Source organism: Cervus elaphus, chromosome 7 (assembly GCF_910594005.1).
Source record: "Cervus elaphus chromosome 7, mCerEla1.1, whole genome shotgun sequence".
NCBI classification, from domain to species: domain Eukaryota; kingdom Metazoa; phylum Chordata; class Mammalia; order Artiodactyla; family Cervidae; genus Cervus; species Cervus elaphus.
The window spans coordinates 48,634,919-48,649,427 of record NC_057821.1 but is presented as its reverse complement, the minus strand read 5'-3'; the positions used below and the strand labels follow the sequence as shown (position 1 = coordinate 48,649,427).

At 43.3% G+C, this 14,509-nt stretch overlaps 1 long non-coding RNA gene across 1 annotated transcript in view; it reads right to left on the bottom strand.

Annotated features, from left to right (window-relative positions):
- Window positions 1-2,252: 2,252 nt before the first annotated feature.
- Window positions 2,253-14,509, bottom strand: part of LOC122697632 — a 43,092-nt gene continuing 30,835 nt past the window's right edge. Inside the window, exon 3 of the long non-coding RNA XR_006342124.1 lies at window positions 2,253-2,343. This is a non-coding gene — a long non-coding RNA (uncharacterized LOC122697632). The remainder of the gene's footprint in view (window positions 2,344-14,509) is intronic.

Below are 14,509 nucleotides of genomic sequence, written 5' to 3'. Positions count from 1 at the left end.
GAGTGTGCTGAGGACAGGGAAACTCCAGTCCGATGGAGCAAGGCGGTCCTGCCTTTAGCACTTTACTTGCACACGTAAAAAGGTCAGAGAAATCAGAGACCGCACACAACAGTGGTGAGCAAGGTAAAGGCCACAGAGAGATGAGAAGCCCTAACCTGTTCGAACGACAAAACCTAAAATTTCGCCCCCCTCCCTCAGCATCCTCAGAAGGGAGCACGGTTTGCTCTTCGGGGCCGCTGCGGTGGCTGCTGCGTGGAGTAGGTCTTGAATCACAGAGCATCTGTTCTTGCGTCTTCTTGCCTCACTGCTAGGATCCGTGATCACCAGTCCCTGGGCAGATACTGCCACCAGAACAAACCCTTGCAGGCCCTGGCCATCGAGAAACCGCTCCAACATCACTCTGCCCCAGGGTTGGATGGAAGCAGACAGAGGCTCTCTCTCTCTTCACTCCGTGCCAGGCTGACGTGGGCTCACAGTGTGAGAGTGGGGTTAACACACACAGACTCAGACACACACACACTTTTCCCTAAGACCTGCCTCCCTGTCCCCCAGCTTCCACGTCCCCAGAATTTCAGAAGCTGAGACTTTCTCTCCTAACATTGAAAGCTAACCGCTTTTTGCCCTAGGATAAGTCATATTTCTCTTAGGAACAGCTCTACATTCTAATAGGTTTCATCCTGCTTTCAAAGGTAGACAGGTCTTTTGCATCAGGGACAAACATCAGAAGGCCTGAAAGGATGGAGTAGAGTTTGAGTGACAGAGTGTTAAAGATGAGCTGGCTGAACTGAAGAAAAAGATGCCCCAAGAATACTGAGATCTGGCTATCCTTTCCTGAACAATTCAACTGACAACCATACGGTACCTGGCTATGTCCTGGAATGATGGGCTTGGGAGGATAGACAAAACTCCGGGGTCTCCATGGAAGTTACACACTGATGGAAAGGTAGCTAAAAATCAAGATTTAGCTTTCTTTCTTTTTTTCAAGTTCTGAAACTCACACTCTGTAATTCAGTTTGAATATCTTAACCTGGGCTTCCCAGGTGGTGCTAGTAGTAAAGAGTCCTCCTACCAATGCAGGGGATGCAAGAGACGCAGGTTTGACGCTTGGGTTGGGAAGATCCCCTTGAGTAGGGAATGTCAACCCACTCTAGTATTCTTGCCTGGAGAATTCCAAGGACAGAGGAACTTGGTGGGCTACAGTCCATGGGGCTGCAAAGAGATGGAGAGGACTGAGCACATATTAACCTAAATTCCATTTTCATACTCCAAGAACAGTTTGTTCTGTGAAACCATGGGAAAGAGGAGAGTTCTAATTGGGCTTCCCAGAAACAGACCCTGAGATGAGGATTCAGGTACAGATGACTCTTTGAGAAAGGGCCCCTGGGGGAGGCTGGTAGGGGGGTTGGGGGCAGAACCAGGACAGGAAGGGAAGAGGCAGTTAAGGCAGATGCAGGCAGGGTCCTGCAGGGAGCTTGGGAGCAGGGAGCAGTCTGCAAGACGATGGAGCTGGAACTTTTATTCTTCTGTACCCACCTGCCCCTCAGTGAGAGCACAAATTCCCCCAGCACTTCCTGCTTCCAGACTGTGCGGCCCAGGAAGCAGCCTGTAACCCACAGACACACCAAAAAGAGTAGGGGTGATCTGAGCGAGACCTTGACATCATTGGCCACAAGGACCAGAGACTCTAGTTAGAGACTCGGCTTCCTACACCCAAAATTAGGCTACTCAACTGCTCTGCACCCCTGATTCCTTACCTGTAAAATAGGGAATGTTATCATACCTGTTTTATTGGGTTATTGTAAGGATGAAATAGACAACTTAGGAAGAACACATACTAAACACTGAGAAAGATCAGCTATTGCAATTATTTAGAGGCAAGCATAACAGCAATTCCAACTGGGCATGCGGTTCTGGTTATGTTTTGCAAAAAAAAGAAGAAAAGAAAAACAGAAACAAAACCAAAAACATGTGTATTCAAAAGTCTCAGAGATCTCTCCCATCTCTCAGCAATTTGGCAATGGAATCTGACTCACCTGGAAATTATAGGTTTCCATTAGGTGAAATGAATGTGGACAACCTCTATGAGGAGTTTTAAAAGCACCTTGAAAAGCAGAAACCCACTTGTTTGGATTGCACACAAAGCATTCCTTTAGCTAAAACTCACCTTCGGGTCTGTATGGTGTTTTCTGCCCTGTTCATCGCTCAAACACAGTTATAAGGAGAGCTTTTAGTTCCGTAGGTTTGGAGCATCAGCGTACTATTAGACTAGCCCACAATGAGCTAAGTTAGGAGCCGCAAGGGAGCTGTTTTTGACATCCGAGTAGCACAAAATGTGATTTTTCTCTGGAGAAGAATTTTGAGAATTAGAGAGAATTAGTCATATTTCCAATAGGGATTTTAACAGTTGTGAAATTATTAAGAAGACCTGACTCAACAATTCCTGTATTGCAATATGTCACCTAGCTGTCTTGTTACTTAAAATTACATGATTTAGAAGACAGTGACTTTAAAAAGAACCCAACTGAGTCTGGAAAGAAAAGGGAGATATGCAGACAAAGCAAGGGAAAAGTATAAAACTGCTGAACGTTTATGGAGCTAAGTTTAACAACTCTGGGCTCATTTAAGACATTTCTTTCTTAAATAGCACATTGAATAGGCATGTTTATCCTCTCAATGAGTTATATGTTCAAAATGCACTCATTAAACATTGTGTTTTTTTTTAAACCGACAATACTGAATCTGAACTGAATTTAACATGTTGCTAAATATTCAAACGGTTCACCCCTTTGACACTCTTTGGAGGGTTAAAGAAAATGAATAGACTCTTACTGGACAAAGATGAGTAAGCCAATTTACGACCACCCTTGTGCTGTATTTTTCTAGCTTCTTCATTTTTCTACTACTCCTCATTAACTCCCTTAAATGAGCTACAGCTAATGATCAGGTCCTGTCCTTTCTATATGAAAATTAGGCCATTAGTGAGCTTGTGACTCTTGAGGTGTTTTCCAGGAGTGGTGAAGAATCTGAACTTTTTCAAGCACACTCTCTAAGTCTCCCTGGCCCTCAGAATGCACATTTGCAAGGTGGTTGGCCAGGGTTAGCAGGAAGTGAAGAGATTCTGAACGAGATGGTTCTCATGAGCCTGGTCTCATTAACACGGCGTGATAATTCGATAACCTCGCCAAGCACAGGCAGCGCCGGGCGAGTCTGAAGAGCTATAACTAGCTCCTCTAAATGATAAATACAGAACTAGATGTGGCATTACGCTTTGAAGAACTAAACAGATCACTGAACAGGATAAGCCCTTCACTCATAATCAGAGACTGTAGAGACGGTGGGTGTTCTTGCTAAGGGATTATTACCACCTACCACTAACGAACAATTCCAAAATACACACATGCCTTCTTGGGTGTTTTGCTTCTATCAAGGTAATCCAAGTCAAGTCCATCGAGAGATCTCAGGCTTATTCCAGACAAGTAGGAAAGACTATCCAATCCAACCCAAAGAAGTTTGCTCCAATATGTAGATTTCAGACACTGTTCATTCTTCATATGTTTTCAACAGACTTGTTTGCCGTTGTTGTTTTTTTTCAAAGAGTTTGTTTCAACAAAACATTTCTTCCCAAATTGATCTATAAATTAAATTTGTAAGTTAAGTTCAGTTCCAATCAAAATTCCAATAGGATTTTGGATGACCTTGACAAATTCATCTGAAAAGTTATCTGGCAGAACAAAGCAGGGGAACTTGCCCAACCAGATATTGTTTTACCTCAAAGATGAAGTAGTTTGAAAGGAAAAAGGTAATGTTGGTATCAGAAAAGACAGATCAATGAAATAGAATAAGAATCTCAGAAACAAACCAAAAGAAGTGTGGGAACTCATTCTATGATAGAGATAGCATTATAAATCTGTAGGGAAGGATGGAATTTTTAGTAACTGATGTTAAGAAAACTGGTTCACAGCATGAAGAAATATGTCTACCTAATGAAATGTAAAAATACAGACCTAAATTGATTGAAAACCTAGATATGAAAAGCAAAACAGTAAAGCAATATTTTTAAAAATATTGTGACATTAGGATGTGTGGGAGAAGTTCTAACACTAACACTCCAAAGACATAAGGTGAAAAAGATGGTAACGACAAGAAAACTGAAGATTTCTGTTCGGAACACCACAAAGTATATTTACAGGGGACAGAATGGGAGAAGAGAAATGCAACATCTATAATGAACTGGGGGTAACATCACTCGTAGGGAAGAAATTCCTACAAATTAACAAGAAAAATATAGGAAACAATTTTGAAATGCTCGACAGATAGTTAGAGAAAGAAACTCAAAAACTAATAAGAATATTAAGAAATATTCAACTTCATTCACCAATACTCAGAAATACATACACTAAAATGAATTTATGCCCATTCTGTTGGCAAAAATGTGGCTGTCCAGTGTTAGCATGTGGCCATATAAGAAACTCATGCACTACTGGTGTGAGAGGATATTGATTATAGTGTGTTAGACTGGCAGTGATGGTGGTTTAATTGCTCGGTCGTGTCCGACTCTTTTCCACCCCATGGACTGTAGCCCACCAGGCTCCTCTGTCCGTGGATTTCCCAGGCACGAATACTGGAGTGAGTTGCCAGGGAAGCCCATGTTAGACGATTATTTCAATGTATTTGCTACCTCTTCACCATTTCCACAAGCAGGATATGTTTTGTCTCTCCTTGGACTTGGCCACATGACTCAGTTGGGTCTCATAGTGGCTTCCTGGCACTTCCCTGCCCCTGGCCTTTAAGCGTGGCCATAAGATCTGGTTTGGCCAATTGGAAAATTTTCCAGTAACTCACACATATCCAAGAGAAAATGCCGACAGCGTCACTGCACACGCTCGAGTGGTGGTGATCTACATTCAAACTCACTCACGTGGTGACCAGCAGGGTCAGCTCCTTCTGGGATGTTGGACTGAGGGTCTCAGCTCTTCCCTGGCTGCTGGCCACAGGGGCCCCCCAGCTCCCTCCACCCGGGGCTCTCTCCAGGGCAGCTCACGGCACAGCAACTTGATCCCCTCGGAGCAGTGGGACAGAGGGCGTCTACCAACGGCAGCCACTTGTGCAGGTCCTGTTCGCTAGGGACTAGGCACTGGGTCCAGTCCACAAGGGCGTGAGGCCCAGGAGCTGGGTGGGGAGCCTCTTAGAAGCACCCTTCCGCGTTGTCGTCAACACTATGTCCGGCGGTGGTCAGTGACCACCGGGCGAACAGAACGATGAATTCAACCTTGTGTAACAGACTATACGTAACAGGTCCAAACGTGAAGTAAGACCAAGTGGCGAGGAGTACCCGTGTACCTCTCACCATTATGTATTCGTAGGCCAAGTGGTGGTTAATTGACAGTAAATAATACTGGCAGACTGAATAATTATTTAGGCCACTTTTTTCTCCTTTAAGTATGTAAATATTAGGGCTTTCCGGTGGCTCAGCAGTAAAGAATCTGCCTGCAATGCAGAAGCCGCAGGAGACGCGGGTTTGATCCCTGAGTTGGGAAGATGCCCTGGAGGAGGAAATGGCAACTCATTCCAGTATTCTTGCCTGGGAAAGCCCATGGGCAGAGGAGCCTGGCGGGCTACAGCATGGGGTTTCGAAGAGTCGGACATGATTGAAGTGACTCAGCATGCACATGCAAATATAAAGAAACAGGAAAAATCATGATTTTTTTTTAGGTGAATAATAATATAGACTCTATTGAACAAAACAGCTCCAATTCAGATTTAAAGTAAAAAATACTGTGTGCTAAACTTCTTTGATGTAGGTTTGGGTAAATTTAAAACAGGAGAAGAATTTCAACATGTTCTCACTTAACCAGGGGGATGATCAGAGGCCCAGATGGCCAATGACTTAGCTCAGGCCATGGCAGGCATCTCTGCCTTTGGTCAAGAAACTCTATCCAGCAGATTCTCCTGTCAGAGTATAAAAGCGATCATGCCCGTCTCCAAGGAGCTGCTGGTCTGATCCTAAGTGGGCTAGATTTGGCACAGCTTTCCTCCCTTTCCCAGGAAATTCACACTGAAGAGCTAATTGCATTAAAATGTTCTCTATTTAACTTCTGTCTCTGCTAACAAGCAAGCTTTCAACAATAGTCTCTATGTTCTTTCTTGGGCCAGAGCAAGACTCCTTTTATTTTGTTTCAACACTGTTTTCCTAAAGTGCTCTCACCCTTTTCAAGCTCCTCACCACAGTGTAAGTCCATGAAAAATTAACACCCCTGTTCAGTGGGGAACCATGCTCCTTTTATTAGAATGTTCTGGCAAACCCAACACCAGGAGATGCATCTCCAAGCAGATCTGCCTTCGAAAGGCACAGTGTGTTAGGGAAGATTCTCCCTAGAGTGAGCGGGGGTCCAAGGCTGAGGCAATGAGATTAGATTTCCTCTGTGTTTCCTCTTCTGTCCTTAATGGAGTTCTTTTCATACGATAGCATATTTTAGATCTGTGAGTTGGCAAAATTAAGGTAAACCACTGTAACAATGGACAAGCCATTATACTCTTTAGAACCCCATTGCCAGTGAGGGAAAGCTGAGGTCTTAAAGTCCAAATTCTACCAACAAAATGGCATTTGCAGGTGCTTAAAAAAAAAAGGTTTTATCGGTAAGACATTTTGTTCACACTAAAAAGTTTAAAATATTAGCATCAACTAGAAAACATGCCATGGAAGAAGCATATGCAAGAGCTCACCATGTCATTAAAGTTCTCACCAGAGAGCTTGGTTAGTGTAGCATTTAATAAAAATCAAAATTGCATTTCTTAAAAGTTAAAATTATTATTTTTTTAATTTTAGTTCAAAGTACCAGGCTGTTTCTATTCCCAGTCACAAATAACCATTTGGATTAGGATTTTTTGCCAAGGAACTGATTATATAAAGTCATAAGTGTATCATGTTATGAAATAATCCCTATGTATGGGACATGTAAGTAACCCCACTGGACTTCACTTGGTGAGTTTCGGTTGCATGGCTGAATTCAATCACAGTTCTCCCTTATCACGTTCATCCCTCTTCCCTCCCCTACCCTAGGCTTCTTGATGTCTCTCATTCCAGATCTGAACCTGTTATACATCAGTCATCTCATAAAATCACAAAACCTCCTCGTGACTCAATGGCTTTAAGGTAGAAGAGGGCGTGGTCTTAGGAGACTGACACCGGCTGGCCACCACGGGGAAACCTTGGCAAGTGAATTTGTGTTTCAAATGCCTGCATGTGTTTCTCTTATTCTTCAGCACTTGAGCCCACTAGACTGAATCCTCTATTTCTGCTTCCCCTCTGAGATTCAACAGTCCAGACAGCTCTTAAAACCTTAGTTTTCGGAATCAAGTCAGATACTCAGTTTAGCAAATATCCTGTCACTCTACAATCCCTACCTTCACACTACCCCATGTTTGGTATTTTGTGTCTCATTACTCGGTTCCAAAAACAACACTCAAATGAAACAGTCGGTTCTTGGTTCTGACACATGGGCTCTTCCCTTAAAACATTCTCAGAGGTCATAATAACTCCCAGACCTTAGAATGAATGGGATAAAACATATTGGAATTTGTAAACCACCTTCACACATAAATGTGTGATGTTACCTTCTCTCAAGATTTCAGTGACCCACCACTTTCTTCCGTAAGCTTTGCAGGTAGTAAAATGAATGAGCATAGGACATTAATTTCCACAGAGAAACCTGTATGCAGGTCAGGAAGCAACAGTTAGAACTGGACACGGAACAACAGACTGGTTCCAAATAGGAAAAGGAGTACGTCAAGGTTGTATATTGTCACCCTGCTCATTTAACTTATATGCAGAGTACATCATGAGAAACGCTGGCCTGGAAGAAGCACAAGCTGGAATCAAGATTGCCAGGAGAAATATCAATAACCTCAGATATACAGATGACACCATCCTTATGGCAGAAAGTGAAGAACTAAAGAGCCTCTTGATGAAAGTGAAAGAGGAGAGTGGAAAAGTTGGCTTAAAACTCAACATTCAGAAAACTGAGATCACGGCATCCGGTCCCATCACTTCATGGGAAATAGATGGGGAAACAGTGGAAACAGTGTCAGACTTTATTTTGGGGGCTCCAAAATCACTGCAGGTGGTGATTGCAGCCATGAAATTATAAGATGCTTACTCCTTGGAAGAAAAGTTATGACCAACCTAGACAGCATATTAAAAAGCAGAGACATTACTTTGCCAACAAAGGTCCATCTGGTCAAGGCTATGGTTTTTCTAGTGGTCATGTATGGATGTGAGAGTTGGACTGTGAAGAAAGCTGAGAACCGAAAAATTGATGCTTTTGAACTGTGGTGTTGAAGACTCTTGAGACTCCCTTGGACAGCAAGGAGATCCAACCAGTCCATCCTGAAGGAGATCAGTCCTGGGTGTTCATTGGAAGGACTGATGCTGAAGCTGAAACTCCAATACTTGGGCCACCTGATGCGAAGAGCTGACTCATTGGAAAAGACCCTGATGCTGGGAAAGACTGAGGGCAGGAGAAGAAGGGGACGGCAGAGGATGAGATGGTTGGGTGGCATCACCGACTCAATGGACATGAGTTTGGGTGGACTCCGGGAGTTGGTAATGGACAGGGAGGCCTGGCGTGCTGCGATTCATGGGTTTGCAAAGAGTCAGACATGACCGAGCGACTGAATTGAACTGAACGTGTGTTTTGAAAAGCCTCTGATAAGCCCAAAGAGCAGTAAGAGAAACTCCAGAAAGTCTCCTCTCCCCCGTTCCAAGGTGGTTTGTTGGCTGAATCAAATCTCTCAGGATCGGATCCACCTACCGCTATTCATCTCAAGCCTGCCTCTGCTGCTGCTGCAGCTGCTGAGTCGCTTCAGTGGTGTCCGACTCTGTGCGACCTCATAGATGGCAGCCCACCAGCTCCTCTGTCCCTGGGATTCTCCAGGCAAGAACACTGGAGTGTGCTGCCATTTCCTTCTCCAATGCATGCCTCAGTCATTCTACAAGGAAAGAATGCATTGACTATCCACTTCACAAGATGATGCAAAATGTAGGAAGGATGCTGACATAGCTAGTACAACCCAGTGCTACCCTAAGAGAGACATCGAATTCAGAGCCTTAAAGATAACAGTTACACCATGCGATGTTAAAGCAGCAGAAAACAGGAGAGAAAAAGTCATTTAAGATACAACTTTCAAAAATAACCCATCGGCCAAAAACTACTCTGGTCCAGATTCTTTCTAAGTCACAACAAGACTCAATAGAAACAGAAAGGGAACGGCAGAGTAATGGACTTGCAAAAGAAAAGCACATTATAACTGAACCATCTGATTCCTTGGCACACGCAGCAGCTGGTCTGACCACACGTGGAAGACTGTGCTTGATTCTGGCGCCATCTTTCAGGAGGAACAAGGACAAACTGGAATACGTTCCGAATAGGGCAAACTGTTCTGGAAATTACTGCATATGATAAATGGTTGAAAGAACTGGTGATCTGCTTCCACCAGTGAGGGAATAAGATAGCTGCCTGAAATAATAGGGGTGACTAGCAAGTGGGACTAGAATTATAGAAGAGTAGGCTAGACCATGAATCAAGGAAAGAGCCCTAGTCAAATAAATGTAAATAAAAACAACAGTGAAATACTATTTCTGCATGCCTGTACCTCGGCAAATTGGGATACACACACACATATATTTATTTTTCAGTGGAAAGGCCTAGTGTTTTGCTGGTAGGAGGGGTGAGAAAAGCTTTTCTCATAGTTTGGAAATAAGAATAAAAATGTTGAAATTGCACATACCTTGTTACCAAATGTTTTCGTATCTGAGAATTTACCTTGAGAAAATAACCAGAAATGCCTTAAAGACTTTTGTAAGTGAATGTTCATCAGAACATTAATTATGCTCACAGAAAAATGGAAGCAATATCTTGTTGCTGTTGTTCAATTGCTCAGTTGTATCTGACTCTTTTCTACCCCATGGACTGCAGCAATACCTAGATACCCAATAAAAATCTTGGGAGTTATCTACACTAATAACTGGGCTGCCCAGGTTATGTTAGTGGTAAAGAACTCACCTGCCAAAGCAGGAGATATAAGAACCAAGGGTTAGACCCCTGGGTTGGGAAGATCCCCTGGAGGAGGGCATGGCAACCCACTCCAGTATTCTTGCCTGGAGAAACCCATGGACAGAGGAGCCTGGCGGGATACAGTCCATGGGGCCACAGAGAGTCGGACACGACTGAAGTGACTCAGCAGTCATGCATACACACTAACAATTACAGTATTTACAATGAGCAGGACACTGCTAAATATTTTTCTCATAACACGTGTAATCCCCTTCATAGCCCTATGAAGTGAATGTTATTATCCACATTTTATAAATGAAGAACTTCAAGTGCAAAGATGTTGCATTACTTAAGGTCTGACAGACAACACGTGATAGAGCAAAGATTCCAAAATTATCAACCTAGCCCCAGCTCTGCACTCGTAACCACCACACTGAGTCTCTGACTCTTTGCAACCCTATGGACTGGGATTCTCTAGGCAGGAATACTGGAGTGGGTTACCATGCCCTTACCCAGGGGATCTTCCTGATAAAATAGATAACTATTAAGGATTTACTGGGCTTCCCTGGTGGTTCAGATGGTAAAGAATCTGCCTGCAATGCAGAGACCTGGGTTTGATCAAGAGACTCTTGGCCAACCAACCAAGAGACTAAAGATTTATCCGCATCAAATGGAGAGATTGAAAACAAGGAGAGCCCAGCCTCTGATGGAGCAGGAAAGAGAGAAGTTACGTGTGATTAATGTCACACACCTGAGTCTATCAGTGGTCCCTGTCTATACTCTCACACAATCCAGAAGAACATTTTTATCAATTATTTTGTAAATGCAAGTTCTTTAGTAACTCTAGTAGTATTTTTAAGAAGGTAGAAATCCTACCTCATCCATTTTTAAAGTGCAAGTGCTTTTTAAATTTTTTTATTAATTGGAGCATAGTTGATCAACACTTGCATTGGTTTCAGATGCACAGCAAAGTGAATTAGTTATAGGTACATCCACTCTTTTTTAGATTCTCTTCCTATACAGGCCTAAACCAAAGTATTGAGTAGAGTTCCCTGTTCTACACAGTAGATCTTTATCATCGTTCTGATATAGAGTGTATGTCTTTGTCAATCCCAGTTCATCTCCCTTTTCCCCCTAACTGGGCTTCCCTGGTAGCTCAGTCGGTAGGGAATCTGCCTGCAATGCAGGAGACCCAGGTTTGATCCCTGGGTTGGGAAGATCCCCTGGAAAAGGAACTAGCAAACCACTCTAGTTCCCTTGCCTGTAGAATCCCATGGAGAGAGAGGAACCTGGTGGGCTGCAGTCCATGGCGATGCAAAGAGTCGGACACGACTGAGTGACTCACACTTAACACAAGGACCTACTGTGGAGCGCAGGAAACTCTGTAATGACCTATACGGGAAAAGACTCTAAAAAAGAATGGATACTTGGGCATGTATAACTGATTCACTTTGACGTACAGCAGAAACTACCACATTGTAAATCAACTACACTCCAATAAAATTTTTTTTAAAAAACTCATGGATGTCAAGGTACGGACTAATGTGTTCCAAAATGAAAGGAGAAAGGACTATGATGAGCTCACTGGCATGGGTTAGGAACCATCTCAACCCCCTTTGGGAGAAATTTGAAGGCTTCCCCTGCCCAGCTTCAGTCCCGACCCTGCCTCACCCTGATGCCCACCCTCCAGCCCCTGCAGACGGAGTTCTCCCAGCCCAGAGGCTCAGCCACTGGAGCTGCTAAGAGCTTGCTTACCATCTGGCCACTTTTCACTCTCCTCTTTCAACTTCTATTGTTCTGCAGAATCAGTGGGTAGAAGTTACTAGCAGAAGTAGTTTTGTTTTTATACTCCTTACAAAAAAAAATTTCAGACAAATTCAGAAGTCAGTTATTTTTTCCTTTTCATTTTGGAGAAATTGGGGAAAATTGCATGGCAGATATAATTACTAAGAGGAAATTTTAAAACAACTTAGGTCACTCTGGAGCACCCTTCAAACAAGGTCAACCTTCTCACTTCTTTCCCTCTTGTTGCTGAATAATTCTTTGTTTGCTGGAGAGAAAAACAAAGAAACACCTTGGATAACCAAAACCACAACTGCTGTTGCTGCTTCCTCTGTATTGGAAAATATCTTGTCTTTAACATTTGACTCACTTGTAAATACAAGCACACATTTTTAAACTCAGGTTATTTTTCTCCACAAACTCCATTAAGACCTATACAAAAACATAAATGACCACATGAAAGATTTTATAAATCTCTCTATTAACACCAATCAGAAATTTTAAAAATACATATGTGGAATTGCTTCAAGTACCGCAAAAAAGGTTTTTCATGGCAAACTAAATATTATATGAAGTACTCTTCTGTTTGCTGAGTAATCCTCCAAAAATCAGCAAGTTTGATGAATAGAGAGGTTGTGAGAGCCGGCAAGAACCTGGGGTCACCCTGATCTTTTAATTCCTTTGGCTTGAACAATATCATGATTTGTAGACGGTGATGTTCTGCCAAAGATTTATGTGACTTCCCAGGGGAGCCCTATATTCCCATGGTTACTCTTGGCTGTAAGCCCCTCATTCCTACTGAATAAGTTGTGAATCACATCACAGTGTCCTCCATCCTCTTTCTATTCTGCCTGAAATTATTCCAGATATAGAAATGGTGCCTTCCTTCATTTTCACAAAAAAACGAAATTCACCAAGCAAGCCATAAAGTGAAAGCCAGGCTCACCACAATACTGAACCCGGCAGACCTGACCCAAAGTTAGGGAAACTCAAAGAAATTTACATCACAGCAAGGCAAATCTAGGAAACCAAACAGAGTATAAGCCTGTTCCCAAACCGCTTGAGGCCGCCTACTTACAGAAAACTCACCTGTCCCACCAACAAAAGCAAAGCTCTGCCCTCAGCATCCTTCCAACCACCCCCCTCCTCCACCCCTCCTCCCAGCCCCTCTCTCACAGCATCCATACCAAGAATGGCTTATTTCTAGCACAGCACATTTAGCTCTCTCTCTCTCCTTTTCTCCTGCTAACCCCATGTGATTTATGATGCTATTGTTTAAAGCAAAGGCATTTGCCCCTAACAGGAATGCTATTGCTATTAATAAATGTTTTTATGCAACTTTCATTGTATTACTTTGGCCCCCTGATGCGAAGAACTGACTCACTGGAAAAGACCCTGATGCTGGGAAAGATTGAGGGCGGGAGGAGAAGGGGGTGACAGAGGATGAGATGGTTGGATGGCATCACCGACTTGATGGACATGAGTTTGAGCAAGCTCTGGGAGTAGTGATGGACAGAGAAGCCTGGTGTGCTGCAGTCCACGGGGTCGCAAAGAGTCAGACACGACTGAGTGACTGAACTGAACTGAACTTCATTATAATCACAGAATCTTAGGAATCAGTTGGGCCAAGACCCTTGTCTTAAAAGGTGAGAAATACCTAAAAAATATAGACTAAATAAACGACTTTACCCCAAGGTCTTAATATCTTAGTAGTAGCAGAGTTAACAGGAAAGCCCTACTCTTCTGAATTCTGTCTGACGTTTGCCAGTACTAAATACAAATGCTGAAACATCCCAATACTGGCTGATATTAATCAGTAGGGAAAGCCTAAAATTTTGTTTGTTTTTTACATTATAAAAAAGTAGGATGACTAATGCAAAACCAGTCCAGGAGACTTTTCATCATCAAATATTTCTGAGCTCACATTTGTGCTAAACGTCAACGCAGGCATGACGGAGCCAAGACTGAGTACAATGTCTTTATCTGGCATCTAGACAGGTGCTTCCCTGGTGGCTCAGACGGTGAAGAATCTGTCTGCAATGCATGAGACCAAGATTCGATCCCAGGGGCATATAGACACCCTGTGTCGTGACCCCAAACTACCTTCCCTCACCCCTGGCTGTAAGTGCCATCTGTATGCTGATGACACTCTGAATTTAGGTCTCCCCACTCCTGACCTCAGTGGCAAGCTCTGTGTTTGTACACCTAAATGCCTTCTTTACCCTGCTGTCTGGTTGACTAATCTGCAAAACAGAACTCTCAAATTGTTTCTCAGCCACTCCTTAAATAGTTCTTTCCTTGGGTTCTCCGTCTCAGTAAATAGCATCACAGCTGCCCAGTTGCTCAGGCCCAAAACCCTCAGAATTTTCCTCTGTTTGGCTCATTCGATTATAACCTACGCCTACTCTCTCTGCTTTCCTCCCTAAGTACGTCTGAATCTCTTCCCTTCTGTCTCTGCCACAGTGCCCCCATCCAAGATCTCCTGACAAAGACTGCTCTAATAATCTTCTCACCAGCTCCCCTCCTCCACTCCTGCCCTCTGTGGTCTATTTTCCACAAAGCAGCCAATGGGAATTTTTAAATAGAAATCACATCATAATAATCTCCTACTCAAAACCCTTCAGTGTCTCCCCACAAGGTTCAGTAGGACCACCAACTTTCCTTCTAGAGGCTAC